The sequence below is a fragment of the Ischnura elegans genome, chromosome 7, assembly GCF_921293095.1.
Source record: "Ischnura elegans chromosome 7, ioIscEleg1.1, whole genome shotgun sequence".
Lineage (NCBI taxonomy): Eukaryota > Metazoa > Arthropoda > Insecta > Odonata > Coenagrionidae > Ischnura > Ischnura elegans.
In genome coordinates, this window is record NC_060252.1 from 1316161 (window position 1) to 1330820 (window position 14660).

Here is a 14660-nt window from a genome sequence, read left to right on the forward strand (position 1 = left end):
CAAGAAATCAAAGAATTCGGCAAGTTCTGTGAAAGAAAAATTAGCAGGAAAAACTGCCGAGCAAAATTTCGAAAGTTTATTTGAAATCACCATGGCAACGTCGTTGAAACATGGCTGTCCGCTGTTACACCCCCTCTCCACGTTGAGGACGCAGTTGGATTTGAGGGGGACATGCACTACTCTACTATCTACCATCTACGCTACCCAAGTTATACGATAAAAAAACAAGTACTACTTCAGCCATCACACAAAATGGCTTCATCCAATGAAAACTAGATGGCACTTTCATTCACACCAAATAACATACCCTCCTCATTCACTCCAAATATATTAAACCTCCATTCACACACAACATAACACCAGGTCATTCGTAATATATACACAACATACCATCATTCACGCATACATCGATAATAAACGCTTCATAATTATAATAAACAATTACTTCTCATTCATACTCAATGACGCACTCTCGCTCAAACTAAAATTACGTACTAATAATCGCACTCATTCACACTAAATGTCATACCATCATTCACACGAATAAAATCCCTCATTCAGACTACATAATATGCCCTTATACACTCGAAAAAACACACCTCATTTACACGAAATACATTCCGTCATTCACACTAAGTAGCATACCTAATAAACATCATATAATATCCAACATTCACACGAAATAACATACTCATTCAAACTAAATAATATACCCTCATTCACACGATATAGCATACACCATTCACATCATATAACATTCCCCATTCTCGCGAAAAACATACCTCTTTCACACGAAATAGAATACCATCATTCACACGAATAAAATACCTCATTCAGACTAAATATCACACCACATTCACACGAATAAAATACCTCATTCAGACTAAATATCACACCACATTCACACGAATAAAATACCTCATTCAGACTAAATATCACACCACATTCACACGAATGAAATACCTCATTCAGACTACACATTATACCCTTATACACTCGAAAAAACACACCTCATTCACACGTAATAAGATTCGTCATTCACACGAAATAGTATACCTAATACACATCATATAATATTCCACATTTACACGAAATATCATACTCATTCACATCATATAATGTTCCACATTCACGCGAAAAACATACTCATTCAGACTAAATAATATACCCTCATTCACACGATATAGCATACACCATTCACATCACATAACATTCCACATTCACGCGAAAAAATGCCTCATTCACGCGAAATAGTTTGCCTCACTTATACGAAATATAAAATACCTCATTCACACGAAATAGAACATACATCATTCTCACGAAATAATACACTTCACACAAAGTAACAACGTCATTCACAATTAATAACACACACTCATTCACCCTAAAGCACTTTCTCTAACGAACACTGACTCAATTACTCTCATACACATATATATATACTAAATACCATTCTCACATTCACACTTGATCTCATTCTCACAATAAAACTCAATTCCATTCACTCATTAAAACACAAATTAAATCAAATTCATCAAAAAATACAAAAGACACATACAATCGAAATAGACACAAAATACGAAACAAAATATAATTCAGGTCTTCAGACTTCGGATCGCCATTCTTCGTCTCTTGAGTCTTCAAATGAGCCACGTGTTCCAATCGTATCTTCATCTCTTGAATCTTCAGTTCTTCAGTTATCAATCTACACAATTTGTTTCCTTCTTCATAATTGCTGAGTTCCTGAGTCATTTCCATAGGTCAATGCAGAGGTTTTCCACGTTTATTTCATTCCTAAATCTCCTTCTTTAAGGTCCATCATTGCAAGCTGCCTCTCTCTCTCTCTCTGTCCCTGTTGATAAAACGAATTATCTTATGTACTCATGCATGAGACAGAAAGGTCACCTTGTACGGCACAAAGGTTATTATTCTTGATATGACCAAGTTGAAAAAAAACAAGAAAGGATTCGATAGAAAATGAAAAAGGTTTCGACTCCCTTGAATAAGTTTTATGAATAGGGGAATTAGATATAAAAAAATGTAAAAAATTATTCAGTGTCGTTGCTGAATATCCCTGCCAAAAGCTTATATTATCTAAAAAGATTAATTTATCATCTTTGAAAACACAATTTAAACGAAGACAAGCTTAGAAAAGGATAACGAATATTAATTGAAAATAAACTATAGTTTCTATGTGATGGGGCTTATAGGATATGTGTTAAGAAACGTAAAAAATGAATATCTCCAGGAATAAATGAAAATGCATGGTACCATTGGACGGGGAAATTCAGCTAAAATATTTATAGATTTGCCAAGCCTTTAGGGTCCATGTAGTGAAGTAGCAAATGATATTGACGTATGAAAGGATTAACTGACATTCTTAAAGCTTGAAAAAATAAATAATTTGCACTTGCTCAAGTGCTAAACCACAAAAATTGGAGCGTACCGATTTGAAAAATTAATATTCACTGTTACACATCGGAAAATATATAGAAATCAATACATTCTGACGATGAAAGAACAGAAAATTCAAATTAAATGAAAAAACGCGAATAAATAAAAGGAATGTGAGCATACTGCTACTTTTAAATTTTACCTGTATTCTTGTGAATGGCGTAAGGGTCATTTTAACCTTTTCCCTACCGTACACGTATATATACGTGTGGACGTTTCCTGACCCGGGAGACCACGGGCGTATATGTACGTGTGAGATTTTCCAGGTCAAGAAAACGAAACCCGTATATATCCGTTTTCTAGCTCTCCAATTTCAGTACCGTCGTGGGGTTAGGTCGCCTTTGTCTCGGGACCCAACGTTTCGGGGTTTAGGATTAACCCTCTGAATCCGGTAGCAGGTACCCGGACCCTTCGTCTTTTATTACCCCTCTCAGCGGTAAGGGACAGCGGGCATACAAATGTTTGTAGAGTCAATTTTCGAAATAAATATTTGTTCATTTCTCAAGAAATATAAACTAAGAATTGAAGTGTTTGTCTTTTGAGCAGCGTTTACAATTTTTAAACGAAATTCTACGACAAATATTAACTTATATTTCGAGTTATGTATAAACATCAACATGGAAATTGTTGCTGCGTTAAATGCTTTGATAATGGCCTTAGAGCTTCGTTAAAAATTTGACAATGCTCAGATAAAAATGAGGAATTATATTGTCGTGTTCCGACTTTCGCACGTTTGCAAGGTTCCCCCCCCTCCTCCGGCCAATATCAGATAGCCTTCACCTTTCCTCCTTTTACGTTCTTCGCGACCTATGACCTATCTCTCTTTGGCTTTCAATACAAGTTCTCACGATTCCATATTAGGCTTGCCAACCCTTCTTGGCCAGGTTCTCACGAAGGAGAGCCCTCATGAGGTCAAAGGCTATTTCCAAACTTTTCGCCTCGCGTATTTTCTTGAGACATACGCTCATTAATTTTCGCCATCCCTTTGAAATCACCGCTCCTATCGCAGTGACCGCATCCGGGATACATCCGGGAAAACACTCAACTCTCGCTTCTGACGTAAGATTAACTCATCCCACCTTGGTTAATAAATTCATATAGAATACGGGCGTCTTTCCTAAAGGTCGTGAGAAACTACGCATTTATTCTGTTTGCACGTGTCGAGCGACCCGTGGAATATTCCAGAGAGGGGACCCATTATAAATAGGTAAACTCGGAGACGCCAAGGATCATTCGCTCTTCTGGACGTGGAACCTCTGCCACTCTGATCCTCGACTTGTCAGCCGACAAACCAGCGTCTTCTCTCCGCCACATCGCCAGTTTCGCCGATCGTTCGATTCCCCCTCGAGACATCCATCCGATTCTCCAACTCTGCTTCGCCATGAGCTCTTTTGACGAGTAAGTTAAAGCCAAAGTCTCACATGTATTCTTACTGAATGTTATTAAATGGACTTTACTTAAGAAATGGGTGTGTATTCCTTTATAATGACTGCCTCTGTCAATTAAGATCCTTCTCTACCTCTAGCTACGAATCCCCAAATAGTATCGTGCTCTTTCGAGGTCACGACAAATGGTGTATATGCGCCGGGTACATTACAAGCAGTCTTATAAAAGAATTCACATCGCACTTTGTGCATAAATTAGATATTAGTTAGGTTTTTTCTTTGAGCAAGGCGTGTGGGAAACGCCCTATGTTGTAAGATGTATGAATTAATTTCTCTCTTACAGGAAGTGTTTTTTATGTTGCATGGTTGCTCTTTTTTATGATCTGCGTCGAATGTTTGATTATGTGTTAGGCAGGGTTTTGCTTTTCAGGAAATGTTCTTGATTTTGTGTTTGCGTGTGTAGTATTTAAGTGCGTGTGTAGTACTTAAGTATAGGGTTTTTGATTTTTTTCGCTTTCTACCTGTGCTTCGCGTAAGAGTCTCTCCGTTCGACCTGTATTTAGTTTCTTCTGAGTTTTGAGGGTAAATTCATGTCGACGTCAAGAACGCCGCCCCCTAAAAGAAGTGATCGTTTGGCAGGAAAACCTCCTGCGTATCGTATTCCCGTAAATCCTACTAGGCGTCCGGCTGGGGACTCCGAAACGAGCGACTCAGAGGGTGATTTGAGGGAAGATAAGGTCCTTGTCACGGACTTAAGAACGTTGCAAATAAACGCAGCGGCAATGGCTGATGGTGGGACGGCAGCGCCGACCACGGAGGCTGGCCCTTCAGGCGAAAATAATACTTCGACATTTCCTCGTATAGGTGGAGTCCATCTGACGCCACCGAAGTTTAACGGGAACGCAAACGAATGTCCCTTGCAGTTTATTTCTACATTTAATAAAATCATGTCACCGTATCATGTGCGCGAAAGCGAAAAAGCCGCCGCCCCATGTGTAGGTCAGGGACGCTTGAAGATAAGCACGACCGACGCGCCGGCCGAAGATTAATTCGGAGGCGGGAAATGGCGTAGTGAAATTAACGACTCACATCGCCCGGATTTTTTCCGCAGTCAGTTCCCAGTTCTATTCGGCTGGTAAAAACTCGAATAAATATTATGAAACAGATAATTGAATACTAAGTGAGGCAACACGGCTGTTAGTATAAAATGAAAAGTAACCTTTTACAGCCAATTTTCCATGTTTCTTGATTTATTCTTGAATCTTTTTCTGTCAACAAATTGTTCCTAGTATTTTTTTTCCTGTCTTGGAGAATGCGTTCTCAAACCTGCCCCGCTTTCATAAGTAAATTGACAATCTTACGTTTAAATACTATTTACATTTAAAGGTAGAACAATTTGTTGACCCCCATTAGTTATAAGTGATGCAATTGTGTATGGAATTGTTGTATGTGGCATGCGATGAAAAATTGGCCGAAAGGGCGGCCGAGGAGATGTATCAGCAAACCAGTGGGAAAAGACTGAAGGAGAGGTAAGCAAGTTAAAACCGTGAGAAATCACATCCTTAAGTCACTCAACGGCTCGGCGCCCCGGCGCCATTTCAAAGAGGCAGGACAAGGAGCTTTCAGCTAACCTGTGAGCACATCAAGGTAGAGATTTTTTCTTTTTCTCTTTTTTTCATAGTCGCCTGACTGAGAGAAGAGGGAGGCAACCCGCCATACACCACTTCCTTCCTTGAAGCAGCGATTACGCATTTAGGGCGTTGTCTCATTGCGGGCATGAATGGGAGCCACAATGTAACGTACTCGCGAGTAGATTTTGTTAGCTTGCCTGTGAGAATAATGCTTGAGTATGAGAGTAATTTCGATGTAATTAACATGTGTTTATTTTTCAGCAATTACCGCCCGAGCTGTGAACAGCCGTAAGAGCGGTGACGCCAAAATGCATAATTTTGGTTGATTTTTTAAAGGCTTCGATTGGAGTGAAATCCTCGAAGTATTATGGGTGGGATGTTGAAGCCAATCAGTGTAATAATTTTTGGCCGGCGTGAGATGCGCTTGGGGCCAGAGGAGAGCAAGGGATGAGAGACACCCCTCCTCCTTTTAAAGTGTTTTGTTGTTTTAAGAAGTAAAAGTTTTCAGTGGTACCACTTACGTAATTATTTTGGGAGATGAGGACTTCTCCTAGGGTCAGTATCTGGGGACGCCTAGAGGCCCGTGTTGAATAAATAAGTTTATGATGCATCATGTTGTTAATTGCCAGTAATGTACAAGTGTTAGTACATGGGCTTGAATGTATTTTATGAAATACTTTTGCCGGTAATACGTCAGGGAACGTATGGGCGTAATGGCTAGGTAAGCCAAGTTTTTATTAAGTAATTTGCCGGTAATACGTCAGTGAACGTATGGGCGTAATGGCTAGGTAAGCCAGCATAGCACAAGTTGGTGCTGTTTGTAAGTTTGGGTAATGAGGAATTATCCCGGTTTTAGATTACACTGAAAGAGGCTCAACAAGATTAAAAATGGTGCAATTCTTAAGCACTTTTATGAGGAAAGTTAGGTTTGCTGTTATGCAACGAACTGGTCGCAGAAATATTAAGCTAAGATTTTTTCTTAGGGGTACTGAACTATTTTTGTATCCACCTGACTGTGGGTCGGTGGAAAGGAAGTTATGTATTATTCATGAGAATGTGAATTGTTATTTAGCTAGACTTTTCCTCACGCAATTTTACATGGCCTGGTCGCCTGTGAAGCGCAGCATGTTAATTAATTGGAGGAATTTAATTACTTACATACTTCCACTATTCAGTAATTTCAAGTACTTTTAGAAACAAACGTTTATCCGTCATAATTAACTTGATATATTTTAATTGTCCAGCTGAGAGTTTTAAACGACTTGTTAAAAAACCCATAAGGTTTTCTGATTACACAACCTTTAATGCCACTTGTGAAATAACTAGCGGAAGCGAAAAGACTTGATCACTCTTACTGACTTCCTATTATTATTGTTCACGGTACGCGCATTTTGTTTATTTCCTTAACGGAACTCTCTTTGCGCCAACGGCTAACCACGCCACTTCCTGTTATCGCGTGGCAAGCGCTCTTGCTTCATGCGAGGATGGCTCATGGCGTGTTTTGAAAGAGTGTGTGTCATTATCTCCTGTGGGCGTGTCTCCGGATGGGAGGCAGCCATTTTTAAAACACAGTCGACTCTCTACTGGCTTCTGGCATTTCATGGTGCCTGGCAATTTTTAAGATGCTGTGATATTTCTTTTGTATACTTTTATGAATCTTTTTTTTTACTCAATTCTTAAGCGTTTGAATTCAGACTAAAAGTCTCCTTGGATTTGCTTGTATTCTTAACAGGCCGCTTGTCACGTCCTCTGTGACCATGACGCCTCAGAGGATTCTAGCCTGTGAAAATGGGAGGGGCCTGCGCCTCCTAGTGGCAGCGGTCCTGCTGACCACGCCCACTCACGGCGCGCCAAGAGCTGGCAGCCAATCACCCCACGTTGACCTGACCGCTGGCGCATACCTTAGGAATCTCCCAAACATAACGATTTACGAGACGGCGTTAGCCCTGGCGTTTCGGTGAGACTTCAACCCAGGCTATCAGCTTCAGCTACTGAGAGAGATGGTTGGAAGGGCCTGCAAAACAGCTGATAATCGGCCAGTATGCAGTCTCCCACGGCTCGCGGTCGACTCTGCTCTTCGCGATTGGGACAGACGGAATTGGTTCGAATCCTTGTCGGAGGCACCCCTGGCCACGGATGGGGGCGCAATGGTGAACACCTTCACGCTTCCCACGCGCAGACATTCCAAACGAATGATAATTTCCGCGGAAGAAGCGAGGGAGCTGGAGAACGATTTGGCTGAGATGGGAGGCGTCAAAAATCTCTCGGCGCCTTGCATACCTGCGTACGCACCTGCCTCGGGAGACAGGCCTGATTTTGGCCTGCTGACCCTCATCACTTCCACCATAGCAGCCCAAAGAGATGTCCTAGCCATGTGTCAGACGCGTAGGCTGAGCCCTTCGGTGGTGAATGTGGATAGACTTCGCGCTGAGTTATTATCACTGCAGCGCTCTGTCCACAGCCGAGGTTGGGAGCTGGCGATCCAACACTTCTCCAGATATTACGTTCTACCACTCCTTGATTGTTTACTATCCCCTTCGTCCTTATACCTATTCCTAGTGATACCTCTGACAAAGGCTAACACCACGTCAGTCTCACTCCACTCCTTTATCCCCATTCCCTTTGCCTACGGCGATTTCACTTGTCAAATCACGGCCCCTGCGGCGGAATTGGCTCTAGTACATACCGCTGAAGGAGTAAAGTTGGGAAGTCTGCAGTGTAACCCTTATCGAGATGAGTTGTGCTCTCTCGAGTCGGTACGAGAAGACGAGTCCGTTCCGGCCAAGTGTGCGAAATTAGTCGCCCTTGGGGGGACGGCAGAAGAAGCAGCCAAGGTCTGCCCACTACATTGTCAACGATCATCGGAGACCCGGGTCATTTCACTTGGCCCGGCCACCTTTCTAATTACTCATCCTCCGGCCGATGCTGTGATCCGTTGCGACGCAGTCAGGTGGAGTGATTGGGGCGCTAGGAGAAAGGGTTCCTTCCGCATTACCCTTCCCTGCGACTGCCAACTGTCTTACAATGGCAGCGTAGTCGCTCCTACTTTTCCCTGTTTACCCTCCGCCAATCCTACCTTATCCGTCCGACGCCTTATTCCTGCGGAATGGTCGTTACTACTATCCGTTTCCCTTCCCCCTTTCTCAAAAGCGCACTCCTTATCCTGCACGGATCTGGACGAATGTACCAAATCCTCATGGGATCCTGAGAGCCATTCCTCGCTTGAGCTTCGGCCGTGGATGTTATATTTGAATATCGCCATAATCCTTTTCCTCTGCCTCCCCTCCTTGTTCCTCAGCCTTTTACCTTATGTTACCTGTAATCGTCCTCCTGTACCTTTTTACCTGAGTACGAACGACACATCGCCATCGGATCGCCCTCCCCCAACGTCACCTACGAGACTTGGCCCTCCGTTAATTCCCCCTCCGCCCATTCCAACCGCAGCTGCTAGCTTCCGCCGTCCGTTACCCACCCCCGCCGTAACCGGTCCTGTTTATGAGGAAATACTGGAGACAGTCTACTTGCCCCTGAGACGTCGGCCGTAGAACTTGTTTTGTGTTTAGTGTTTTTTTTGCGTGTGCTATTGTGACTAGCTTTTTCCGTTTGGTGCTTTTTTGGTTGTTGGTGTTTTTTGTGTTTTTGGGTTATTGGTGTTTTATTTTTTGTCTTGGGACTGCTCTTCAAGCTTAATTTTTTTTGGACTCTTGGAGTCGATTAGTGTATATTTTTTTTGTTCTGTGTTCTGATTACAATCTGTTTTGAGTTTTTTATCAGCTATGTTGTGCCTTCGGCCTCTTGCTGATCTTCATTGGCATTTTAATGGACTCGTTCACTTGCCTATGCTGTTGGACTTTTGGGCGCATAGAGCGTTGCCAATGCTACGATGCTTCATTTATTTACTGCATCGAATTCCTTTTATTATTTTTTTTTATTTTTTTGTGCATATTTTTGCGTATTTGCTATTATGGTTTGTCGTTTTGGTTTATGTTGGTACGAACATTTTCGTTTTTCCTAGATTTTGCTCTGCACCCTGTAGTTGTGCAGGCTGGTATTTGCTAGTGTTTTGGTAGTGGGATAAGTATTTAGTGTTTTTTTCTGTGTTGGGTGATCCTTTTCGCCCGTTGCCGTTTTTTTGTGTGTTTTTCCCACTTTTCATGAGTGTTGGTTGATATTTTTGTGCTAAGGTACGGCTGACTTCATCAGCCCTAGTTTTATTGCTGGTATTGGGTTTTTTCGTTTTCGTATGTTGCCATTTTATTTTGTGTAATTCAAGTTGCATGTCGCTTCTCTGTACGGCGTGCATTTCGTTGTCATTTTTGAGGTTATTTGGTGTTTTGATTATTTTCTGATGTTTTGTATTTTTGTATCTGTGGCTTTGGCTTATGGTTTTTACTTGCTCGTCCAATAGTGTTATCTAGGGTCATTTTTCGGGGACGAAAAACGCTTTTCCAGGGGGGGAAGTGATGTCGTGTTCCGACTTTCGCACGTTTGCAAGGTTCCCCCCCCTCCTCCGGCCAATATCAGATAGCCTTCACCTTTCCTCCTTTTACGTTCTTCGCGACCTATGACCTATCTCTCTTTGGCTTTCAATACAAGTTCTCACGATTCCATATTAGGCTTGCCAACCCTTCTTGGCCAGGTTCTCACGAAGGAGAGCCCTCATGAGGTCAAAGGCTATTTCCAAACTTTTCGCCTCGCGTATTTTCTTGAGACATACGCTCATTAATTTTCGCCATCCCTTTGAAATCACCGCTCCTATCGCAGTGACCGCATCCGGGATACATCCGGGAAAACACTCAACTCTCGCTTCTGACGTAAGATTAACTCATCCCACCTTGGTTAATAAATTCATATAGAATACGGGCGTCTTTCCTAAAGGTCGTGAGAAACTACGCATTTATTCTGTTTGCACGTGTCGAGCGACCCGTGGAATATTCCAGAGAGGGGACCCATTATAAATAGGTAAACTCGGAGACGCCAAGGATCATTCGCTCTTCTGGACGTGGAACCTCTGCCACTCTGATCCTCGACTTGTCAGCCGACAAACCAGCGTCTTCTCTCCGCCACATCGCCAGTTTCGCCGATCGTTCGATTCCCCCTCGAGACATCCATCCGATTCTCCAACTCTGCTTCGCCATGAGCTCTTTTGACGAGTAAGTTAAAGCCAAAGTCTCACATGTATTCTTACTGAATGTTATTAAATGGACTTTACTTAAGAAATGGGTGTGTATTCCTTTATAATGACTGCCTCTGTCAATTAAGATCCTTCTCTACCTCTAGCTACGAATCCCCAAATAGTATCGTGCTCTTTCGAGGTCACGACAATATTCAATGTCTGTAATTTACGTGCAAGCAACAATTATCCAGTTGCTAAATACATATAAGCAATACATAAGTTGACCGCGAACCAATGCCACAGGTATGGTTGTAAACCCGGAAAGGAGGGAGCACAACTACTCTCGGAGTCCGAGATAATATGGAGTCCCACCGTGGAGGGGTCGAAAAAGGTTCAGCGAGACCCTTCTTAACGAATGCCCCCCAAAAATGCTCCGTACCACGAGAAAGAAGAGTCTCTTGGGGCTCGGTACAGCAGTCAAGCTAAGACGAAAACTCCGCGGTCTGGAAAGGGTCAATGAAATCGGATTTTGTGCACGAAAAATCGTTTCTTCCTTATGACACATGGCGTAAATCATCATCTTGGCTCAAACGGATATGAAAAATATATTTTTCTTGAAAATGAATATTAATTTCTTTGTCCAGCCACAGTGTAATTATTAATATTATTCGTTAAAAATCTTTGGAAATCCGTTATCATTAGAGTGCATAATCATTCAGATTTTTGTCAAAAATTAGATGGAGAGATAGGTATTATAAAATATTTTCCTCTCCAATATTTTATGAAATAATATTAATTTTTTACGTCATTTAGAGTTTCATGGTGCATAGTTATGTACCGTTCATATGATTTTAAAAATTTACAGAGCCATACTAATTTTTTATGCATCAAATTATGTCCATTAAGTGCACCATTAAAGAATTTGACGCCAAATGAAGCTAGAATGAAATTTCTTTTCAACCACAAGAAAAAATCTATTAATGGGCACCTTAAAATATCGATTCCGAAAATAAATAGACTTTTTGGCTCAGCTCTCCGTGGAAATCAATTCTCCAGATCAAATTTCAATCGCGAATTCATTTTTCGTCATTTTACTTTCGCAAGGGTGGAAATAATATTCTCATGACTGCACAAGAATTGGGAACTCTCTATCGATAAATGAATGGGAAAGGACGGCTACAAACAAACGTGCGACAGTGGTTTTGTGAAAATCATTCTTTTTTATGTCTTAAACATCGAATGGAAACATTTAAAGGAATCAGAAAAGCACGATGCGAACTTGATGAGCTATTTCCAAAGGATGCCGATCTCATGAACAAAAATATTGAATGACACTGACTGAGAAAAATTGAGCAGTTTGATGAAAATTCGTACTATTCATCGTTCAATGCTCATTTTCAGCAGAAATTGATTCAGCTGACAGGGTAAATACCAAACTTATGTTGGGCTGAATTTCAGATATCCACCCTGGCTGAATGAAAAATACTGATATTAACGGTAACCGTGACGGATACTACCTAAGAGTTGGAGAGATCGGAAGAACGATTTTATATCTTTTTCAATTATTGTAATATTATTAATTAATACTCCTTTCCAACAATCTATAACAACGGAAAAAATTTAGGAAGTTATCAGGTCTCCGAATAAAAAACCCACCATTGCCTGAAGCTATGTACGTGTCGTTACCAAGGCCCAAACAAAGAAGATCAATTCCGATGTACCACGACGAACAAGTCAAAGAAAAATAATATTACTGAATTTAACGAAAATAAAATTATCCTCTTTCTTTTCTTAGAGTTATTCACATCATACACTTTTAAAATAATTAACGGACACAGAAAAAATGTAATTGAATGATTTTCTTACCTTTTGGCGTGATGTCACTGCATTATCACATTCCGGATTATCTCCATTTTTCCAGCAGCGCATTCCCATAATCCTCTGCGATGACTCGTAGCTGAAGAGAGAGAAACGGGAACTGAATTTTCCTCCGTGGACTCACATAAACGCCACATAAATGCAATTATAATGAATGGGACGCGACAATTGACATTCTATTCAGCCATGCGCTAATTGTAATTGCCTATTAAGTGCATGTATTTCCTCTTCACAAACATTTTAAAAAGGCGATTCCTTTCGACAGAGAGGAACGATTACTAAAATCTAATTTTTGAAAGAATATTGAGGTATTTTTTCAGAGTGGTTAACCAAGTTGTAGAATGAATGGTGATTTCTAACCTGAAGATAACTTACATTCATGTTTCAATGCTTTAAAATAAAGTCTGTACAAAATTAATTTTGAGTTATTTCCATTGAATCGATATTTCAGCAACAGAATAAGTGTTATATATGCATAGAGAGGTATTCAAACGTATTTACAAAAAGGTTTATTTCGAAAAATTTAAAATTAAAACTTTTGGAAATGTTTTCGGAAGGATTCGAATTCAATGATATGGAATGGAAATAAATCACCAATATGAATCAATCGTTGGACAGATAAATGCAGTGATTGCGTATTAAAAAAGGCTTAAAAATATTAAAACATAAATCTCATTAGACGTAGTGATCATAACGTTTCCGTGTGCTACGAGGCAAAAAGATCTTTAAACAAAAGGAAAGAATTTATATGTATTATTAAGATCAGAGAATATAAGATGCATTTAACGGACAAAGAAAAGGCAAAAAATGAAGTAGATATTCTAAATGATTCAATGTGCATCAGGGATTTAAAAAAATATAAACTCAATCGGATATAGTAAAAAAATAATAAAAACTAAACAAAACGTGCTGAATAGTAAATTGAAACAGTTATTGGTTGTCGAGAGCTCATATCTAGCATAACTGTATAACATTTTGTAATGTAAGCGTCCATTTTAGGGCAAATCATATTTGATTGGTACTCAATTGAGAATTCAGGGAAAATAGTTTTAAATTCATTATCAATTTGAGGTTCTAAACTTATTATGTTCATAGGAGACATAATACCGTCTACTCCTTCCACAAAACATAACTAAATAAACCTAACGATGCGATAAAATATAAAAATCAAAACAGCTTCTAAGACATCAATGGCGAAATATTATTTAAAATTTTATTCTTACCGATTCCCATGTGAAGAATATCCTGGTTGATTTTTCATAAGTTCCTTCTTCAGTTAACTGATGGTCTCAATCATCAGAAGTCTTCATGTCTTCGGCCACTGGAATATCATCAGCCTAAGGAGAAAGCGGGTTAGTGCATACAAGGAAAATAAATCACCCTTCCCCCGAGGAATCGCATACACCCGAATGCATTGCACGGAAAGTCACCGTGACGAAAGGAGGAAATTACCACTTTTCCATCCAAGTGACACAGTTTCATCCCCGTGTAATGCAATGGTTTACAGTGCATGCGAAACCTCGGTTCGACACAAAAAAGAACTAAAATTAACGCAAGCTAAAAATCCTAGCCTTACTCGACGCATTGATTCATAGCCATAATGGCCCAAAAGCTAACCTAGTTTTGAAGCTGGGGTCCTCTTCACGTGAAGTTCTGATGACCTACAGCCTGCGGAGAGAGGGAGAGAATACATACAAGGAAAATAAATGACCCTTCCCCCGAGGAATCGCATAAGCCCCAATGCAATGCACGGGAAGTCACCGTGACGAAAGGAGGAAATTACCACTTTTCCATCCAAGTGACACAGTTTCATCCCCGTGTAATGCAATGGTTTACAGCGCATGCGAAACCTCGGTTCGACACAAAAAAAGAACTAAAATTAACGCAAGCTAAAAATCCTAGCCTTACTCGACGCATTGATTCATAGCCATAATGGCCCAAAAGCTAACCTAGTTTTGAAGCTGGGGTCCTCTTCACGTGAAGTTCTGATGACCTACAGCCTGCGGAGAGAGGGAGAGAATACGTACAAGGAAAATAAATGACCCTTCCCCCGAGGAATCGCATAAGCCCCAATGCAATGCACGGGAAGTCACCGTGACGAAAGGAGGAAATAACCACTTTTCCATCCAAGTGACACAGTTTCATCCCCGTGTAATGCAATGGTTTACAGCGCATGCGAAACCTCGGTTCGACACA